This window comes from Dipodomys spectabilis, unplaced genomic scaffold (genome assembly GCF_019054845.1).
Source record: "Dipodomys spectabilis isolate Male_0828 unplaced genomic scaffold, ASM1905484v1 ptg000024l, whole genome shotgun sequence".
NCBI lineage: Eukaryota > Metazoa > Chordata > Mammalia > Rodentia > Heteromyidae > Dipodomys > Dipodomys spectabilis.
In genome coordinates, this window is record NW_024870701.1 from 29,686,919 (window position 1) to 29,707,549 (window position 20,631).

Consider the following 20,631-nt stretch of genomic DNA (forward strand, 5'->3'; position numbering starts at 1 on the left):
ATTTCCTCTCATGTAAAATAAAGATATACTAGTAACTTCTTCATAGAATGGTGGAGATTGAAATTTTAATACATGCCAAGTCTGGGAACCATACCTAGGTCTCAGTGAGTGTGCAGTGAATGCTAGCTGTTATTATTTATTCCTAGACCATTTGTGATTTGAATTCTGAGGTTCTCCATCTGCTGAAACTTTCTTTGAAGAAAGAAAATTATTTTAAGTTCCTAAATGCATCAATTCAACTTTAAAATTAAAGCAGGGAGCCTTAAGTCCCTAAACACAATAGGATAAAAACTTTGATGGAAAAAAATGTTGACACAAGCACTTTGAAGGCAAGTTTCTAGGTGATTATCCTTTGTTAAAAAAAAAAAAAAAAAAAAGATAAAGGAAATTCTTTACCCATTATTTTTTGTTCTAAATATTTCATAGCAACTTTTAATAAGGAAGAAGATTGAGGAATAATTATAGCTCAGTTACTATTGACATTTCTACCCCTTCAGGTTGGTGCTATTGTTTAAATTAGAGTTGTTACTTACTGTCTTGTCAGCTGGCAAGCTCAGAACAGCAGAGGACTATAACCTGCAGCATTGAGATTATGCAGACAGCTTTTCTTAATATATCTATCAGAGGGTATATTTGTCACTTGGCATTATGTATAGGTACCGACCTTGTGAAGGCTAAACTACTGGCTATGATCTCAGTAATCTAGCTCTTACTGACCTAGCCCATTTTTTTTTCTCTGTGAATTATGTGGTATGTGAGAAACATTTCTCAACCCCCTTCTTTTGTTATATTACCTTTAAAAAAAACAGTAAATAAAAAATTCAGATGGGCTAACATAAAATTTCAAGCTAGATGCCAGTGGCTCACACCTGTAATACTAGCTACTTAGGCAGCTGAGATCTGAGGATCACAATTCATAGCCAGCTTGGGCCAGAAAGTCTGTGAAACTCTTATCTCAAATGAACCACCAGAAACCCAGAAGTGGAGCTGTGGCTCCAAGTGGTAGAGCACTCGCCTTGACCAGAAAAGCTCAGGAACAGTGTCCAGGTCCTGAGGTCAAGTCATACAACTGAGAAAAAAATCCATTTTCAATTTTATAGTAACCAGAATTATTAAACAAGATGAATTGTTTTCCAGTGATCAGCCTGTTTTATATAACTAAAGTGCTGGGTTTCTTCAGAATTTTTTCCATTCACTCTTCTCTTGCACTATCTTATCACTGGAGCTCAAATTTAACTGTTAAAGCAAACAAACAAAAGAATCACTTGAGAAGGTTCTTCAAAATGTAATTTCTTGGCCTCTCACCCAAAGAGTTCCATTATCATTATCTTTAGTTTACAAGACATTTAAGGCATCTGCATTCTTGGCTAGAAGGAAATTCTGTTTCAAGCAGTCTCTGGGTCTCACTTTGAGGAGTTATCTCTGTCCTTCACCTTTGTGATTTCTAATACCACTAACTATTCAAACCTACGAATTGACTCACACTACTCTTTTGATGCTAAACAACAGATGCTTGATGCTCCATGCTAAACATTGTCACTGGATTTTCCCACTGATCCCTTTGAATAAATGCATCAAAGTTTATTCTAACTTCCTCTTCCTTTTCCTTCCCACCTGACAAAAAGAAAAAGAAATACTCTTCTCTATATTCTTTCTCTGCTGTTACACCCCACATACGGCCAGGTAAACTTCTGCCTTATTCCTTCTTCCCCCTGCCACAGTCCAGATCATATTTTGCTTTAGCATCTTTGATTAAGGCTAGAGTTTTTTTTGGTAAACCTCAGTAAGGCCATGAACAAAAATAAAATCGAACTAGACTCGCCATTAACAAAGCTTAAAATAAATGCTGGACATGATCAATATGATCCCCCATATAGCTTAGCTGCATACTAAAGCAAAAGTCACTACTTTTCAGAGAAAGATAGGAAAAAACAGATTTTTCAGTATCGTATCATCTACAATGTCTATTATACAATCCAAAAATTATGAAGCAGAAAAATGTAGCCCACGGCAAAAACATAAGATAGTTAATAGAAGCAGACTCACAAGGATACCAGATGCCAGAATTAGTAGATGAGGATTTTAACATTATTATTAAAAACATTACTGAAAAATTATAGAAAATGACTTAATACAGAAAAATATAATAGAGGGACAATTTCCAAGTAGACACAAACACACTAAATGTAACGCAAATATAAGTCCTAAAACTATATACATACTTACACATATACAAACATGTGGACATGTACAGACACATATATTTATCTAGTTTTATATTACTATAATTATATGCATAACTATATGACTAATTATATGTTGTTTTGATAAATAATATGTAATAATATATAGTTATCATGTAAACTATAATAACATAATTATGGGGGGGGGGAGGAAGAGACTGGGTCGTGGAGGACGATGCCCGCGCCCACGTGGAAGGGGGAAAGGTGGGAGTCACTCCTAAAATCGCTGGAATACCACCTGGTCCTCGCTGGATCCCAAGAGCCCCTGGAGGGGCCCATCGGATGCCTGATGTCGCCGTATTTAGCAGCAGGTGAAGTCCACCGCGGACACATGGGCGTGGACACGCGGAAGGCCTGGCCGGGCAGCTCGCCCTTGAGCTTGGGGATGACCTTGCCCACCGCCTCGGCGGCGCCTGTGGATCAGGGATGAGGCTCTGGGCCACCCGCATCCGTCACGCCGCACCTCACCGCACGGACCATCCAAGGTCTTCTGTGTGGCGGTGATGGTGTGCGCCGTGGCCAGGAGGCCCTGGACGACGCTGCCCAAGTTGTCATGGTTGACCTTGTCGCGGATGACCTTGGCCAGCGCACCAGGCAGTGGGAGGTGCAGGACGCGTCGCTGGAGATCTTGAGCGAGTTGTATTTCTCGGGGTCCACCCCGAGAAATGGGGCGTCGGCAAATGGGGCAGAGATGATCACAGGCTGGGCACGGCCTGCCACCCCATCTGAGATCGGCAGGATCTCTCTCCTGGAAATTCCTCACACCTTAGGTGGTCTTGGCTTATATAAGCTTTGGGCTAGCTGCACTCGCAGCCGCTGGTCTTTGAGATAAGTGTCCACCGGCTCTCCGACAAAGACTCCCAATTGGGCATCTTACATGGTGGCTTCTCTGATTCTTGCGACTGAGTTCCCTTACAACAAAATGATATGAGTACACCAATGTAAGTGATAACCAAATTCTCATAGGATTCCAGGAAGCAAAAAATGTTAATGATTTAAAAAAACAACAATTAACTAGAATTCTACATTCCACAAAAATATCCTTCAGAACCAAAGGAAATATAGAAAGTTCCAGATTATTGAAAGTAAAGACAATTCATGTTTAATAGATGGGAATCCGAAGAAGTGACAAAGCTTGTGAGAGGTCAAAGGAAATTCTAATGTACATAAAAGAATAATTCTGAGAGACCAACTTTATATTTTATGTTAATATTAATAATATTTGAGAAGAGCGTCTAAAGTAAAAAGGAGTAAGATTATATAAGATGAGGTTCATGGTGTACAAATACACAAAATGTATGGAAGAATCACGAAGTTGGGGAGGAGCCTGTTGGTCAGCTTCCAATCAATATAGCAATATCTGATATACACTGACTTAAGAAAATATTTCTTGTGGTTCACATTTTTGAGATGCTCATTTGTGATCAATTTGCTCCGTTATTTTGTCCAATGGCAAAGAAGCACTTCAGGGTAGGAGCATGTGTCAGAGCAAAACTGCGCACCTCATGGGTACAAATAGAGCAAGAAGGATCAAGGGTTCCACAATCCCACTCAAGGGCCTGACCCAATCACCTAAACATATCATACTATGCCCCACCTCTTACAGGTTCTACTTCCTCCTGTAGGACCACCCTGAGGACCACACTTACCAAATAGACCTTTAGGGGAAATTCAAGATCCAAACTATCACTAGCAGAATTAAGTGAACTATACTGTTGTGAATTTCTTATGACTACCTATTCATGCTGAACCATAATAAAGATATATTATGTAATCTCTAGAGTAATCACTAGTACATAATGCCAAGGGATTTTACCAAAAACCCCCCAAAAAGAGTACATTGAAATGCACAACTAACCAAAAACAAAAAATAAAGAACACATGAGCTAAGCACTACACCCAGAAGACAGACACCATGTTGGCCCAGTGACCTCCTCTCTCATCACTGAGCATGCTCCTTTCCTAGGCAACACTAGACACATTTAGTAAAGGCAGTAAATAACCAGCCTCCACCCTTCCCCCCCCCCCCCCCCCCCCCCCCCCCCCCCCCCCCCCCCCCGCAACTTTACCTTGAGATGACACTCCTTTGCTTGAGATGACACTCCTTTGGGGCAGCTACAACCATATAAGGCAGCAAGATCCCCTTGGAGTAATGTTCAGGTCTGGACAGCTGCAAGATCGCTAATCTACTACTTGGGCAGCAGCCATCAATCCTAACCTGCTATGAAACCCCTAGTCCATGTATCCACACCAGAGTCTCTTCCTCCAAGTCCTTCCTAGCCCCAGCGGGTTATATAAGTCACCTGACACAAATAGCTAACACTTCTTTATTATTATTTCTTTGTTCTTTGTTCTTTGTACCTGGATATCTGCATGGTTTTCTGGCATAGTCTAATTTACTCTAACACGATATCAAGAATTACCTTAAATATAAATACATTAAAAATCCAACTAAGAGGCGGGAATTTCAATTTGGATTTTCATGAAAATAATGTTCAACTATAGATTGCATACAAAAGAGGCTTATAAAATGTAATGACAAAGAAAATTGGACATAAAATAGCAGAAAAATCTATCAATACAAACAAAAGAAGTTTGTTTTATCTCTATTAAGACTAAACATAGTAGGCTTCAAGGCAGGGAGCCTTAACTGAGATTTTAAAAGGAATGTCATATAATATATAGGAGGCAGCTTATCTGAGACAAAGAGTAAACTAATTTAGCAGCGATACTCACTAGACACAATATTGAAATGAACTATATAACTTGTGGGGAAGAAAGGTTGGGAAGAAAAAAACTGGGGAAAAAAAACAAGGGAAGGGATGACACTGTTCAAAAAAAAAACGTGCTCGGTCCCTGACTTACGTAATTGCAACCCCTCTGTACATCACCTTTACAATAAAAATAAGTTTTTTAAGTCAGGTTATCAAGAAAGACATTATTCATAAATGTCTGTATACCAAAATTCAGAACAGTCTAAGTAAAATTTAACAAAATTGAAAGCAAAATTTACACAAATCTATTTTATACAGGTGATTATTTAATTAGCCTACCAAAGGCTTGACTCACGTATACATTTGTTGACAAGGTCTACTAGCTTCATAAGGTTCTAATAATCAAGTTTCCACAGTTATGTATTATATAATATTTATTGAAAGTATTAGAGCAGTTAGAGAATTATCTGTCTACTTTATCCTTTTTATTACTTGAGCAGAGATAGTACTCTTCTCTGTGAAAAGTTGTTTCCTAATTTTTTAAATTATTTTTATGTAGTTGTACAAAGGAGTTGCCATTTAACAATGTGGTTAATGACTATAATAAATCCTAATCAGTGTCAACACTTTCAACATTCTCACCTCTCCCTCCCAAACCAACTTACTCTTCATTTTGTACAGTGTTACACATTGAATTTTTATCTGCATTTTGCTCCTCTTGTCCTTTTCATTTATTTACCCTTTTCCCTTTGCTCCCACCCATCCTTTTTTTTTGGGGGGGGGGACCGGTCGTGGACCTGAACTCTGGGCCTGGGCGCTGTCCCTCAGCTCTTCAGCTCAAGGCTAGCGCTCTACCACTTGAGCCACAGCGCCACTTCCGGCTTTTTCCTTTTTGCTTATGTGGTGCTGAGGAATCAAACCCAGGGACTCAGGCATGCAAGGCAAGCGCTCTACCACTGAGCCACCTTCCCAACCCCCCCCCCCATCCTTTTTGAGTACTCTCTTCCTGGTGTTTTATTTTGCTGAACTATGACTTTGTCTTTCCAAGGAATTACCCTGAGTTTTCCCTTGAATCTACCAAGTTTCAGTTAATACATTTGTATACACTTACATGCCACCCAACATATTTACATATAAGTTTATAAATGAAATCTGGCTTCCACATAGAAGGGAAAATACACATTCTTTGTCTCTCTGGGCATGACTTACTTCACTTAACAAAATTTTTATTGGCCTCATACTGAAATAGCCTATGTAATATTTTAAATGAAAAGATATCAAGCTTAACAAACTACCTTCTTGCAATGTTATTTTCCACCAACTTATAAATATATAGAAGTTATTAATATTGAAATCAAAGTCTGAACATAATCAGACTTTCCAAATCTAACATGTAATTCCCACTGTTATGTAAGAACATATTTTATCTTATTTTTAATTTGGACTCAGTATCTTTCAAGCCCATTTATTTTATATAATTTGCAAGGAACATCAGTATCATTGAACTAATTATCAGAGGCAAATGGAAAATGACTTAACATAAAATTAACCTTCTCAGCACCATTAAATTAGTTATTATTTAAATTTACCAATTCCTTTTCTTTATATGTAATTATTTTTAATATATGTGACTGAAGACAATTAAAATAAGTGAAGAATAGAGTTGTGAAATTGATTCCTATGTTCTACTTTTCAGTATCATTAAATACTACCTAGTCTCTCAAAAACAGAAGAGTATTATGAAGACAATATCCTGAGTGATGGTAACCTGGCTCTCCCAAAGAAAAATCATCTTTAGACTCATCTTTCTGACCTCTTTTCCCTGTTTTCTCTTTTCTGCCACTCCACTATATTTCTTCTTCACCTCAAAGTTCCAAGCCCTTCCACAACGTTTTTGTGTAATGATCCCCTTGTCAGCCATAGGAGAGGAAAATAATCTTCTGCAGGTTAGGATAAGCCTGGAGTAGAAATCATCTACTTTCCATTTCAGGATAGAGGATCTAAGAATGACCAAACTTTAGCTCAGAATTTTACCTTTCTACAGATTTTCAGCCTAATATTCACAGTACCCCCCAGTTATGAAATCATCCTCATCAACAAATGAACTGATATATAATATGTGGTACTTATATACAATGAAACATTATTTAACTATAAAGCTATATTCAGCTATAAAGGAGAATAAATTTGCCAGGTGCCTTTAATCCCAGCTACACAGGAAACTGAGTGCTAAGGATTGAGGTTTGGAGCCAGCCTGAGCAGGAAAGCCCATACTTTTATCTCCAATCAACTAGCAAAAAGCCAGAAGTAGAGCTGTGGTTCAAGTGGTAGAGTACCAGCCTTGAGCAAAAATGATAAGGCCCTGAGTTTAAGTCCCAGTGGCAAGAGAAAGAGAGAAAGAGAGAGAGAGAGAGAGAGAGAGAGAGAGAGAGAGAGAGAGAGAGAGAGAGAAATGATGGTATTTGTAGGAAAATAGATGGAACTGGAGATCATCGTATTAAGCAAAATAAGCCAGACTCTAAAAGGTGAATATCACATTTCCTCTTATATACAGAAGCTATATCTAAAGAAAAAAAGTACATGAATGGAGAGAGAAACCAAAGGTAGGTGAGAGGAGAAAAAAAGAAAGTTGATGGAATAGAATATGCTTTATGAAAATCATAATAGGGGCTGGGAAGGTGGCTCAGTGGTAGAGCGCTTGCCTTGCATGCCAGAGGCCCTGAGTTCAATTCCTCAGCACCACATAAGCAAAAAGAAAAAAGCCGTTAGTGGCGCTGTGGCTCAAGTGGTAGAGTGCTAGTCTTGAGCTGAAGAACTGAGGGACAGCACCCAGGCCCAGAGTTCAGGCCCCACGACCAGACCCAAAAAAAAAAAAAGAAAAAAGAAAAGAAAATCATAATAAAACTTAGATTTTAAACTTTCAGAAAAAGAGTCAAAGGGAGATAAGAAAGGGATAAGAAAGAGTAATAGGAGTTACATATGACTAAAGTACATTATATGCATGTGCAGAACAGTCACAATAAAAATCCTCTTACCGTATAATTAATACTCACTAATTAAAAATGTGGAAAAAATCTAAAGCAAATACAACAATATATAAAAATGACTTACATCTGGAGGTGTTTATCCAGGCATTTCTTAAATTATTCTTGATATGTTACAAATATTCTTAGACAAAAGGATAGTATGAGTTAAGAAAAAATCCACAGCCTCAAGTTTAAGTCGCCAGCTATGTCAGCCATGTGGCATAAAAGTTCTTTGGGTCTCATCAGTAGAAGTGGTAATATATGGTTCAGTTCACCAATGTTTGATTGGAGCTCTTGCACATTAATGTTTAATCAAGAGGAAAAAGACCATAAAATGGAAAATTATATTTCACAGCAAAGAAATTATTATAAAATCCTATTACTTAAGTTGAAAGTAATAGTAATATAACTCAACAACCATTAAGATATTTTCTGGTATCTTCTCTTTCAAGAATCAGAATATGAAGCCATTCCTGATCTTTTCGATGGGGTGGGGGGGGGGGGGTGGGAAGTAGAGTGAGCATGGATCTTCTGGGTTCATACAGAGAGCAGAGACTAGAGCCTGGAGTAATAAGTTTTATGTGTGTCATAATCTTACCTAGTGCCAGCTATGGCCAAAATGGACACTATATCCAAAGTTCAAGACTGACACGTCATACTTAGATAGTCTCTAATGCCACACCCTTCGTTCAACATTTGATTGATTCAAACTAGATTGTTAAACAATCTAGCAGCAAACATAAAGTGCGGCAAATAAAACTCCAGAATTTATAATGGTCCAGTACCTTAAATTAGACTTTAATAGCATATACATTCCAGACATCTTTCCAGGCTTCTTATTTATGAAGAAAAATGTAGATCAACTTGGGGACCAAAGTTGTCGGCAAGACAGTTTGCAAGTAAAATTTGTTTACAGAGGAGGCTGAATCTCCCTAAGTTATTGCCCTCTAAACATGACAATATTTACAGCACCACTCACTTTCTGCAACTAATAAAAATGACCTAAAAAGATGCTCCACAAAACCTTAAATTAATGTAAAGTTATTGGAGAAAAGTAAAGTGCAAATGAGGCAAGAAATGCAGCCATAGACATCAGCCCCAATAACACCTGGAACTCAGTCTGTTCTTTCTGCAGGTTGTTTTAGATCTACCTGTGCTTGCATATAGAGCGGTACCATAGATGCTCTGTGGGTAATTGTGAATGGCTGCCAGGGGAAAGCATAAATTCAAGGAGGTTTTGACTGGTTAGTAGCAAAGGCTATAAATCTGAACTTCCTGACAACTAAGGTTGAATTCTCATCCATTGTAGTTCACAGACGGTTTTCTAAAGGAAGGGACTTTCTGACTACCTTTATTAATTAAGTGCTTTGAATTATTACACCACCACCATAACTCCTTGGTGTAGCAAAAGAATTGAACAAAAATACAAAAATCAAACAGAAATTGTGACTTCTAAGGAGTCAATTAAGTTGTGTGTGTGTGTGTGTGTGTGTGTGTGTGTGTGTGTGTGTGTGTGTGTGTGTATTTCCCTTTTGGATATGAATGTGCCATACAGACCATAGGGTTTGTTATGGTGTCTCAAGCCATATAGTAATATAGTGTTTGCTTGCAATAGCTAACATTACAGTGTCTAATACAAAACTAAAACAGCTACCTTTATGAGGCATTTACTATTGGCCAAATGCAGTAGGAAGAGCATTTTACAATTTAGTTAACTTAATACTTACCGTCTTGCTAGAAGAAAGTAACACTATCTTCTTTTTACAGACAAATTCACTAAACATCTAAAGACTTTTGGCAACCTTAATTAGTCCCAAGGGTGGAAAGCGGTACCACTGTGTTTCCAGCTTGACTTCATTTGGAAAGCTTGTTATAAAAGCAGTGTCTGGTTCAACAGATCTGGCATGAAGTCTGAAAATCTGTGTTTCTGTAAAGTTCCCAGGTTGTCCTAATTTTGCTGATCTAGAGACGAGACAAACCACTGAGTAGGTACACACACAAAAGCCCATACAGGAATTGCCAAACTATATCCACAAAAATGGAAAGATAAGGTGGCACTCCAGTTACTATACGCATTTCTGCCCCCCATATCTTGTAGCTTTAAAGACCATTCACCATTAAGAGTAATGAAGACTACTTGGATAAAGCCTTGGTTTTATAGATTGAGGTAGTAGATTAAAAATTGAACCTGAGCAGCCTTTTGAAAAAAAAAGTATAACAGGGCTATTGGAAAGATGGGGCATGTCTAAATGACACCAAAGTTAAGTTAAAGGAATTCCAACTGGCCAAAGCTGGGAAAATTTAAGCATCAGAATAGATGATAAACATGACTGGGTATAACCTATTAAGTAAATTAGGACATTGTAAGTGTGTATTACTACCTCATTGATGAATTCTAAGTAATACTTTATTAACAAAATACAAAATATTTGTTAATGAACTTTGCAGTGGAGAAACCTTAAAAATGCTATCTTAAGTAAATAATACAGATTAACATCACCACAAATGTGACATTGGGGGTTCTACTTACATGCTACAGAATATAATATTATATCTGAAGTGCTTCTTACATATATGCATGAGAAAATAGCAGATCAATCCAAACTAAGTGATATTCTTCAACATATCTGACCAACTCTTTTCAGAAACAATGTTAAAACCATCATTGATAGAGATATACTGTATTTATAAACTGCTTTGTTAAATAGCAGCTCCTTTGTACAATTTAAAAAAAAACTCAGTAGCTATTCTAAATGGAGGGAAACAAAAGCAGCTTCATAATCAAGGAAATGAACTGATCTGAAGATGATGCTGAATATCGGTAGGACAATTAGAAATCTGAAGGATATAACCCTGTGGATTATACTGCATGTGTGCATTCTTCCATGTAACTCTGGTTTGGATCAGTAGGTTGTGTTAATATGCAACAGCCTTGGTAAGGCAATATCCACACACACCCCTAAAGCCTTTGAAAGTAATAAACAGCATATCTGAAAATTACTCTCAAATGGTTCACAAAGAAAAAGACAGAAATAATATGTGTTTGAATTTAGGGAGAGAGTCAGACTGATAAAGCACATGCAAAAATGAGCAAGGAATATACATTGCTCAGAATTCTTTGCAAATCTTTCCCTAATTATACAATGGTTTCAGAAACAAAAACCAAAAACATGGAATTAAAATCATTCACAAAGTTGTTATGGATGCAAATGCCACCTTCCAGTTCACTCCAAGATTGTGTTAAAGACTCTTTAATGCCAGATTCTGTGAAAGCCTCTTTAACAGACAGAACAGTGTTCTGAAAGGCAGTGTGAGTTTTAAGAAGAATCTTGATGCAATGTTAATTTCTCTTAATAATGGGCTATTCTCTCCATACCTACATTTATTTGGGGGCAGAACAGTAATGATGTTATTGTCAATAACACTTACATGTCTTTTTTCCAACTGTGAGTCATCACTTAGAAGAAATTTTTCTCTCACACTTTCTCTCCTGACTAACAGTTTAGTGTTGAAGCAGAACACAGAATATGTTGAATGCAGATGGAGAAGTCATTTCCACTGTAGGCAGAGAAAACTACTAGCCTAACCTTCTCTCAGTTTTGGCAATGTTATCCCTTAGACTTTTCTTTCCCTTTGAGAATAAATAAATATGTTTCTGAAAAAAACAACTTTAAGAATGCACAGGCTGCCAACCCCTGTATATCTTGATGATTTGTGAGCATTTTCTCTTAATTATGTAGACAAATTTACTGATTCTGCTTGCCAAAACACAGGTTTGTTATGACTTGGAATGTAGAAAGTTTCCTCAAAAAAAAATTTTTACAGCCTTTCCCAACCATACATCTTCATGCACCCAGCAAAAGCACAAATCACTGTCTGGGGAGTTGATGCATAAATAGAAATATCAGTGTACTGGATCACAGATGCGATTGACTTAAATGTTTCTTTGATCTTTCTTTTAGAGCCTGCTCTCTTTCTTGTGCTCTTGTGTCTGCACATTGCAGTTCTATAAACTTTCCATCATAACATATGCTCAAGAATAAAATATGCAGATGTATAATCATAATTTATTGGAGTAGTGTGCCAACCCAGGACTATCCTTTTGTGATGATGTTGGCTGTTATTTTTAAGCTAATAAAAAGTAATAACAATGCAGACTATTTAAGACACACTTCAGAGTATCTATCACCAAATGTTCTCTTATGTCATCAATTTTAGCAAATTTTTATGGCCAGTTGTTCAGAAAGAATTAAGGATTATATGCACTCTCTTCCTCCCTCCCTACTATTGTTTGAATGTGGTTTATCCTTACCAAAACTCATGTTGAAATTTAATTGACAGGATTAAGAAATGATGGAGCCTTCACATGCACAGTCATAGGACTTCTTCACAAACTGATGATTTTCTTTCTCAAGAGACTAAGATTGATGATCTTGAGACTAGGTTTCATTTCATGAAAATGACTTAAATCGGGCAGGGAATATGGCTTAGTGGTTAAGTGTTTGCTTAGCATGCATGAGGCCCTAGGTTCAATTCCTTGGTACCACATAAGATTAATAAAATAAAAGGAAAAATAACCACTAAAATTATTTTTTAAAAAAATAAAATGACTTAAATCTCTCATGTGTGATTATCTATGATAATTTCATGTCAAAACCAGCTTTACAATGTCGGTGTGGGGGGGAGGTATGATTGGGTGGGGGGAGGGGGGAGGTTGGGAAGGGAGGTGAAGGGTAAACAAAGGAGGAGGCTGCAATGCTTGGTAAGAAATGTATGCATTATCCTGCCCATGTAATTGTAACCCCTCTGTACAGTATGTTCTCAAATAAAATAAAATAAAATTTAAAAAAAAGAAAGAAAATGACTTAAATCTCTCATGTGTGGATTATCTATGATAAGAATGGATTGTGTTCAAGGAAATCCACCACCACCACTACCACCTCCACCGTGTTGATCTCTCACACATCTACCTTCCGTCTTCTGCCAGGAGTTGTCATAAGTTAAACCTCTTATTGGGAATCAATAAAAATGCTGGCACCATGCTTCGGAGCTGTGAGCTAAATAAGTCTCTTTTCTTCATAAAGTGTCTTGTCTCGACTATTTTGTCATAGCAACAGAAAACAGACTAAGACACCCCCCTTGTCCATGTCACCTACAACTTACTCAAAAAGATACAGTGGAGGGATTGCACCAACTTGGGAAGTTTAATACAAACCAAGGTGAATATCTTCACCCTTGGAATCTCCTCATTTAAACCCAATCTTAGCTTCTGCCTATGAGAAAAGCATAATTGAGAGTAAGAAAAACATTATTGAATATAAGAAATGCCTTACATTTAAGACTGAAGAAATAGGTGAAAAGGAGGAACATTCATAAAAGAAAGGAAAAAAATGGGCTGAGAAGGTGGCTCAGGGGTAGAGCGCTTGCCTAGCATGCATGAGGCCCTGGGTTCGATTCCTCAGCACCACATAAGCAGAAAAAGCCAGAAGTGGTGCTGTGGTTCAAGTGGTAGAGCGCTAGCCTTGAGCTGAAGGGCTGAGGGACAGCGCCCAGGCCCAGAGTTCAAGAACCACGACCAACAAAAGAAAAAAAAAAAAAAAAGGAAAAAAGATATAGGAAAAACAGAAAAGGAAAATTAACAATTAATCATGTCCCTTGCCTACATTCAAAACAATTCCACTTTGGGGCCAGAAATCTAAATTGCCTTCAAGTGAAAATGTCTCCACCCTTACAAAGTCCTTAGACAGATCAAAGTCTTGGCAACCAGTTGTTTTTGAGGTAACTGCACAGGTTGGTGGAGGCCATTGTGAACTCTAATTGCTAGGCAGAGCCTGCTGAGTATAGAAGCAGAGTCAGCATCTACAAGCATCCATCCATAGGGGAGAACTTTCAGAGAGATGAGCAAAGGCCCAGCTAACCAACCAGACAGCCCCTGCTCCCTGCCTGCCACTGTAAGCTAAAGGCCTTCTCAGCATTTGAACTAAATGGGAAGTTGTTCTACCGGTATATAGAGTTCGAGTTTTGCAAGATGAAAAAGTCTTGAAGATCTGTTACAGAACAAGGCACATATGGTTAATGCTAACCACGCTTAAAAATAATTAAGTCAGTAAATCTGATGACCTGTTTTTTAACTACCAGAAAAGCCATATAAACCCACAATCAGCCTCTGCCATATTCTAGATTGAGCAGAAAGGAAAACTCCATTTGGAAAGGAGGGGGTTAAATGAGGCAAGTGGATACATGGGGCATTTTCTACTCAGAAGAAAGTTCCACGGAAAGGATGCAGACTGTGAAAAGACCACAGAAGACATCGGGGTACTGGGGATGAGAGTGGAGGAAAGATGGAAGAGAAGTTGGGAGGAATTGACATGGAGGCAGTCTCAGTGAGTGCACCTGCTACCCTGATGAGTCAGCTGACCTGCTCGCTCCCGTCTTCCACTCATGAATGCTTATTAATTTTTACAAGCTATTTTAATACATCACTCCCTAGCCACAAATAAAGCAAAGACTCCCCTGCTTGCACTTCTAAATAATGTTCACAAGTCCATTTGTTGAAATCCATAGACCCCACTAACATTTTTTGCTTTTATGAATGCCTACTCTGTATTTTATGCTTTCTTTACCTTAGTGGACTTAATGTAATAAAATTGTTGTTGTCAGTATCTATTTATCTATATATATGTACGTACATAGATAGAGATAGATATATAGATATATAGCTAAGGAAATGACCTCAGAGATGTTAGTTAAATCTATTTGGTATCCCACAATTCAAAAATAAGAGTTGGATGTGATAGTGCATGCTTGTAATCCCAGCACTCCAAAAGCTAAGCCAGAGGGTCAGGAGTCCAGGAAACCTGGGCTGCACGGTAATAATACTGTCTCAAGACAAGACAAAACAAAACAAAACAAAGTAACATTTGAGAAATAGGCTCAAAAATGGCTAAGAAAAGTCCACAATTCATTCCATTCATGCACAAATACATTATTATTTGTTGGAAAATACTTATCGAGTACCTATAAAAAGGAGGCATATAAAGAGGCATATATCCCCCTGGGGGAATAAGCGATACACTCATAAAAGGATCACCACCACAAATTCAGGCCCATGATTTTCCATGGCTCTATCCATTATTTATTGGCACACTGGACAGTTGGATTAAACAATCAGGGCTGGCCAGGGATGTAGGGTGAGGACTGCGTGCTGCAGTCTGCGCAGTATAGCCATCGGAGGACACTAGGTTCGTGCTGTGATGCGAGGGCAGCCTGGCTCCTCCTTGTGTCATCTCCAACTGTTCTCACGATGGACAGGGGTGACACAGAGAATGGGAAGCGAAAACACCTGTGCTCTTCCAGACCCTGAGAATATCCCAGTTGACAATGCCTGTCTCATGACTGCACTGGAAAGGAAGGCAGGGGAGATGGACTCAGCTCCATAATTACAGGAAATGTAGTCACACGGGAAAGAACACAGAGGTAGAGAGAGTGAATAGCTGAGTCGGGCCAGTGGAGTCCATCTACATCTCCTTGTGCAGGGTGCTCTCCTACGCATCTCACATTGTCCCCTCAATGCTTTCCGAAGCCATCCTGTGAGGTGGGAATGACTATCTGCCTTCTATAGTGAGAAAACCAAGGCTCAGAGAGGTTAATTATGTAGCCTCTGTCAGTAATTGGCATTGCCTAATTTAAACATGGGCATATCTAACGCCAATGGTTTATTTCCTCTCAATTTAGACTTCAGAGAAGATTATTTGAGATTAAGTTAAAAGGTCAATTAGAAATTAAAATCCAGTTTGAAAAACAATGAATTTTGTGTAAATTCCAGTCATGCTCTACATTTTCTCTTTTAAAAAGTCTCATGGTTTTCTTCCTCAACATTTGATAAAAAGATCAAGCCATGGAACACGTGAGCTGGGTGTAAATGAATCTTTTTTTTCTTGTGCATCTATGGAAAAAATAGAAAGCCAAAAAAATACCAGTTTGCTTTTGGCCTGGAAACTGGCAAATACCTTTGAGTTCTCTATGCTTAGAAAGAGATTTTTTTAAGTATCTGAGAAAATGTACTATCTGGAATGGTTTTATACATACAACTTTAGGAAAGTAATCAATGTGTCCTGTTAAGTGTAATTAAATCTTCTCACGTGGTCAGAGCACACAGCACTGACTTTAGAAAACCGTGAGATAATCCCAAACTCTTGTCATTTGCCAACACAAGCCATTACATTTTGTTTATTTCCACAGTGCATTTATTGCCAAGAGTCATAAATCATGGAGCGGTACAGGGAAATCTGGCCTCTGAAACATATGGAGCAGCAAGATTCTGCATGAAGATTTTGATAGAGAACAGTCTTCACCTCAGTGAGAAATCGTAACTGATGCTGGGCAATGGCACACTTGGGTTTCCTTCTCATCATTTTGTTCCTTCTAGCTCCTCCCTATCCTTAAATCCTTTAGTCTGTGTCATACAACGACTGTCTGCCTAGCAGTGGGCTATGGAGAACAGGAAGAAAGGAAAAGCCTGAGTCCCTTGAGCCATCAGACTTACAGAGAGGGCTGGAGCCAGAAAGCTCATCAGACTTCCAAAAGACAATGCTGTCATTAGTTTGTGAGAGGAACATCTGTGGAGCAAGGCACTGATTGGCATGTGCTGCCTTTTGAATGATAGGATAGAGACAAGTCTGCAGCAAAGCAGCAAAGTAGCCATCTCTTGCCAAAGTTTAGCCCAATCACAGTGATGAGTGTCTGTCTACTGCACAAAGTGGTGAGCAACTTAGAAAATCTGGTCAATACCTCACCCAATAGGGATGGCCATGAGGCAAAGACAGAGCACTGAAAGGGTCTGTGAAGTAAATATCAGCCTTGGCAGCTGTGCTAACTCATGAGACAAGGAGCAAGGAACAGCTAGATCTCCCAGAGTCACACTAAGCCCTCCCAAGGATTCACATATTCGCTCCAAAGCAGCCAGCATTTGGACAGACACCTGCCACAGAGAACCATACTTACATGGGAAAATAACCCCACCCCAAGTTTCAAAGCACCCGTTCTTCCTGCCATCTCTAACCCCAGAGAAGCTCCATACACAGTATCAAGAGAGGGAGGAGGGTAGAAGCCATGGTAGATTGTACTCTCTTCCCTTTCTAAGTCCATCAGAACCACTCCAGACCCAGGCTGGGAGGCGGGGAGATGACATATCATTCAGCTGCACGAAGACTGAAGTTTAAAATTGGCCCAGACTGGACTGGAGTGGTTAATAACTGAAAGTGACTGAAAAGCTATGGGGTAAACCTGAGATGTCATGGAAGAATTGGAAAGGAGGATTCAGCTGAGCACGGTTGGAGACAGTGATTGGGGGAAGATAATACGATTTCATCTGTGTCCCCATCCTAAATCAGACTCTTCAATAACCCCATTACTCTTATCTGGGTCTCAATTTTCTCCTGTGAAAGTTAGAGCCCTTCCAGGTCTGCCATTCTCAGAGAAGGAGGCTCTTCACCCTGCATGGTTGAGATGTTCACGTTCCCCCTGGGTATTTAAATAGGGTACACAATATGAAATCAGCCACTCTTCCATCTTCAATTCCAACCACCAAAATTAATATTCAAAAATCATCAGGAGTGAGCCAATGACCTTTCACCAACACCGACATCATCATCTTCCTCAGAGTCTAGGTGTCAAAATTTCCCTAGCTTCAGTCCTCTTTTGAATAAAATTGGATTTCTTGGTTTCTCTTCCTCTTCAAGCCAATATATGTATGCAGGCTGCTTTCCATGTTTAACAGACAGAGTAAAAATGGACAGTGCTAAGCAGCTAATAGTGTTTCCTATGCTGATTTTCTATAGGTTGTGTGTTTAGTTTTTCATGGAGAGCAAAAATGAGCCATTAGTCTTCTACTAATAATTAACAACTAATTTTGTCATTTTCCTCACAACTATTACTGGACTCTATATTGCAAAAAGAAAAAAACCTTGTTTTGAGTTTCATCAGGATCCTTTTCCTGGTGAAAGTGCATTTACCAATGAATCAAGCATGTGTATATTGACATGTATGCTTAAAAAGAATCCCACATGAACTACTTTATCAAGTAAACTATCTCTAGTTTATTTTTACTTCTATAAATTATTTCTACTCATTAAGCTGACAATTCAGCTCAGTTGATATTTTGGGGTGTACGCTGGTCATGGGGCTTGAACTCCAGGCCTGGTCACTGTCCCTGAGCTTTTGTGCTCAAGGTTAGTGTTCTACCACTTGAGCCACAGTTCTGCTTCTGGCTTTTTGGAGATGAATTGGAGATAAGAGACTCAATCTCTCCAGCTCATGCTTACTTCAAACCATGACCCTTAGATCTCAGCCTCTTGAGTGGCTAAGATCACAGATGTAAGCCACCAATGCCTGGCAGCTGAGTTATGTTTAATGCTTTGTATTGAGCTAAGAATTGCCAGCACTTCAACAATAAAGGAGCTGTAGAAGTGGGCATCCCACACAGAGCTGTCTAGTGCTCCCAGGTGAGCAACCCATCCTGTTGAAAGGGTGGCCTTGAATCTATTTGCCTTCTTTCTCTCACCAGAAGCCCCAATGTGTCCACTGTAATTTTTTAAATAAAGGGCTTTTTGAGCAGATCACTTGTGAGCAAAAAAGTAATTGGAAGATGTGGCCTTATTGGGATACAAATAATTGACCTAATAAATCAGCCATACTTCTAAGGTAGGTATCAAAGTATTACAGAGACCAAGACATAGAGGAACCAATAGAAAATAACCATAAAGCTATAAAGTCAGTTTATAGGATATCACTTTTCTGTTAAAATTAGATGTGCTATATAAGTGGATGCTAATTTATTTAGATAAATAATGAATAGATCATTGCTCTATTTTAATTGAATGAATGGTTCAACCAGTATTAAGACTCTGAGCCCTAAAACTGTTCACCATAAATACCTGAAATGAAAAGATGTGGATCTTACCTACTGCAACTCTGAGAGCTGGGCTCAGTGGGACTCACCTTAGTACTCTCACTGAGGAATTAACACAAGGAACAAAGGCCAGTGAACCCCCAAACCACATGCTTCACCAAGTTACAAACATATTCTAAACATAGGTATGGTGAATAAAATACCTAAATATGATTTATGTTTGGTAATGTGCTCATTATGAAGAAAAGTCTAGGCCTAGAATGTATTTTTAAGTACTCCAATCTGAGTGTGTGATGTGCCATTTACAGCAATAATGTCTAAGGATTCTTTTTCATTCAAGGACAATACAGAAGGTCCTCTGAAGCCTCATTCTTGCATCTTCCTGAGTCAGGCTCAAGAAACACATGAAAGCATTAACACTCTATATAGTCCATTTAGCCCACTGAGTTCAGTGGAATAAGAAGCAGGGGGAAAAAAGTATACAATGAATACAGAGATAACCAAAGGAATATTATTTTCAAATCATTTTTCCTAATGGTTTTCCAATAGTTTATCTTAAAATAAAAACCAATGATCTGGACATCGTGATATACACCTTTAATCCCAGCATCGGGATAGCTAAGGAGGGGTAAGATGAGGCTTGTCTGAGCCACATAGCCAAGCCAACAAACAAGCCAAAAACAAAAACAAAAAACAGATAAACTACTCAATGAACAAGATAACACAAATCTTGAAAAAAAATCAGTGTCCATAGCTTGGGTTCATTTCACTTCGCATCATCTTATATGGTCATATGTACATAGCTTTTGAGCTTTTCTGCTCATCTGATAAAAGTATCCTAGACATACATGAATTATTGTAAATGAGGGAAACCATGGGACCCTCTATTTCTTTGGGTCTGGCTTATTTCACTTAATATGATTTTTTCCAAGTCTTTCTCTTTGTCGTTGCTTGTAATGGACTATGTGATTGTTTTGTTTCCTATGTATGTTCTTCTCCCTATGGTACATCCCCTGTGGTCACTATACTTGATTTTGGTACCCTGCATCTTGTATATACATTTGTCTAATTGGAGGAGGGGAAGGAGAATAACAAAAAAACAAGGACACAGGATGACCCATTGCAGCAATGATACCCCAAGACAGTCTACTGGCAAGGAACAACAAAGGAAGGAGTAACAATGCTCAACAAGAAATGTACTCATTGCCTTACTCATATCACTGTAATCCCTCTGTACAGCATCTTTACAATCAAATAATTTTTAAAAAATCAGTGCAACTACTAGTGAACATGTGTTCTCTCATTTGCCAAACTATTGGTCTCCAACTGTATGGCCAGACCACTGAGGCAGTGGCCACCACTTAGATCATCACCATTTTGCTCTGAATGCAGCAACACCGCCATCCAGTGGCAAGCCGTATTCACTGCTGGGTGACGGGATTTTTGCCTGTCTGGAGTGGTGATTGGTGGCTGTGCCTGTCCCAAGGAGGTGGGACCAGAGAGCCTCATGGACGCTCCCACTCCCCAACTTGGACTACTTCCACTCCATGACTATCCATCTCTTGCGAAACATGTGTTATTTAAAACCAATTTTTCAAAGCATTTCATTGATTTTTCAAAGTGAAACACAAAGAATAAGCAGTAAACTCATCATTTATCACTGGTGAAGCATACGGGGAGTGTCACATTTAATTTGTGTGAAAGCTACACGTTAGTGGTGTCTGGTATAAGTGCCAGCC

General features: G+C 38.7%; 1 pseudogene; it reads right to left on the minus strand.

Annotated features, from left to right (window-relative positions):
- Window positions 1–2,378: 2,378 nt before the first annotated feature.
- Window positions 2,379–20,401, minus strand: LOC122104266 (annotated as a pseudogene).
- Window positions 20,402–20,631: the final 230 nt, after the last annotated feature.